At 38.9% G+C, this 2,401-nt stretch overlaps 1 pseudogene; it reads left to right on the forward strand.

The window, feature by feature from the left end:
- Positions 1 to 2,026: 2,026 nt before the first annotated feature.
- On the forward strand, positions 2,027 to 2,134 carry LOC140198538 (U2 spliceosomal RNA; annotated as a pseudogene).
- The last annotated feature ends 267 nt before the right edge of the window (positions 2,135 to 2,401 follow it).

Consider the following 2,401-nt stretch of genomic DNA (forward strand, 5'->3'; position numbering starts at 1 on the left):
AAAAGCACCGTTTGAAAGCAGCCCACTATCTGTACTAGGTGTCTGGACTGATTTTCTTCATTTGCAGTTAATCACAAGAACACGCCAGCGTATACTGAATGAATTCCTTCTTCGATAACTGTTCAGATCTAATATATAGCTTTATAGTACCGTAGTAGTTTTGATAATGGTCTAATTTATTCTGTATTTCATTTAAATACCTAATTTTTTTACTTAGTTAAATGATAGTTTGTCTTTTTTATACTTTTTTTAAACCTATTTCCATGAAACTTTGGCTAATTGGAGCAGCCGCTTAATTGGACCAGAATGTACTGGTCCCGATGTGTCCCAACCAACCAAGGTAATGCAGCAACTCTGCCGTTGGCTTTCCAATGAACCAGTGAACTAGACTTGCAATATTCTACATTTACCAACGCCTGGCAGAGTCTTGCGACCACAAGAAAAACATCCAAAATAATCACTCGCACTGTCATGGACTTGTGTACAGTTGTTGTGCCAAGTAAAACAGTGCAGAGCTCCAGCTCCATTGCTATCAAGCAACTCACTGATGGGGTAGACCTGCAGGACTTTATGTTCTTAACATCCAACCGAATCTTATGATCTTAGAAAAGATATAAAGTATGAACACTTACACTTTTGATTGGACCTGACGTGGCCGCTGCCTGAAAATGCTGAAATTAATTATTAAAAACATGATGACAGCACTTGGAAAGACTGAGTACAGTTACATTGAAAACATGGTATTACAAAGGGAAATTATATTTACCAAATTTTTTCGAGCTTTTTCATCTTGTATTGGTGAGATGAATAAAAAGCGACCCAGTAGCCACAGTGTGTTTGGATTTCCAAAGGCTTTTGAAAAGGTGCCACATGAACGATTAGTGCAAAAAGTAAGAGTTTAGTGGGCTGATGGAAACATGAGTAGTGGGTTGGTTAACGCACTGAAAACAAGGGTTAGAAGTGAACAGGCCATTTTCAATATACAAAGTCGTAACTAGTGGGATGATTTCATGATCAGAGCTGTGCTCTCAGCTATTAATGACTAGGGTGAGGATTAAGTACAATAAATGCACGATGTATCCAAATGATCAGTAATCTGATAAACAGTAAGCTCCAAGGAGAACACATGAATAAATAATAATAAATAAGGCAAGAAAGCAGATTAAATAGAGATGGCCAAAGGACTATAATACAGGAAATGTATGAGGATAACTATTTTGGTGGAAGTGGAACACGTTTAAGTGGTGCAAAAGATTTAAGCGTGAGTGCCCTTGAAGATTAAACATGGAAAGTTAGCATTTCAGGTTCAACAAGTAACTGGGAAGCAATTGAAATGTTGGTCTTTGTTACAAAAGAGATAGAATGCAAGAACGGGGAAGTTTTGCTGTAACAGTACATGATGACATTGAAAGCACAGCTGAATTATTGTATTTGGTTTGATCTCCTTATTTAAAGGGCATACCTTCCTTTAAAATAGTACATTGAAAGTTGTCTTATGTGGAGAGATTGAACAGAATGGGCCTATGTTCTCAAGACATTAGAATAATAAGAGTTGAACATGCTGAGGCTGAGTGGCCTGTCAGGTCTAGGGGAAGAAAATCTCAAGACTTATTTGCACTTGGAATTCTTTTTCACAGACTATTTGGAAGTTTTGGAATTTTTGTTCGTCCCAAAGAGTTATGAAGGCTGAGTCATTAAGAATATTCAATGGTAATCAAGAGTTCCGGGAATCAGGCAAATAAATGAACATGAGGCCAAATATCAGATCAGACAGAATGACTGAGAAGGAACTTTGTGGCCTACACTTCTCCTGATATTTTTATGTTATGATCTTATAGAATGCTCATAAACCCAGTTCCATGATAAATTATGGTTCTTGTGGCATCATCTGTCTTTCAATTAACTTAGACCTACACCCTCTGTGCTCTCTGCACTGAGGTAAATTGGTCTTTGCTGTTTAGCCTGGGCCTCTCACAATTCTGAAGACCTCAGTTAAATCCTTCTTCAGTCTCCAATCCCACCCTGGACCGTTTCTCAGCCTTTTGGCTAGGATCAAGTGTAGTATTTGTTCTTATAAATTTAATACCTATCAGGGCAGCATGGTACTGTAGCGGTTAACGTAATGCTACTACAGCGCCAGCGATGCAGGTTCAATTCCCGCTGCTGCCTGTAGGTTCTCCCTGTGATCGTGTGTGTTTCCTCCACATGCTCCGGTTTCCTCCCACATTGCATGGATTAGTAGGTTAATTGGTCACGTGGGTGTAATTGGATGGTGCGGGGTTCACTGGGCCAGAAGGTTCTGTTACCATACTGCTTCTCTATAAATAAAAAAAATAAAATAATTCCCCAGGTCCAATACCATCTTCATAAAGCTTCTCTGCATCATCTTGAGTACTGTGAC

Source organism: Mobula birostris, chromosome 5 (genome assembly GCF_030028105.1).
Source record: "Mobula birostris isolate sMobBir1 chromosome 5, sMobBir1.hap1, whole genome shotgun sequence".
Taxonomy (NCBI): domain Eukaryota; kingdom Metazoa; phylum Chordata; class Chondrichthyes; order Myliobatiformes; family Myliobatidae; genus Mobula; species Mobula birostris.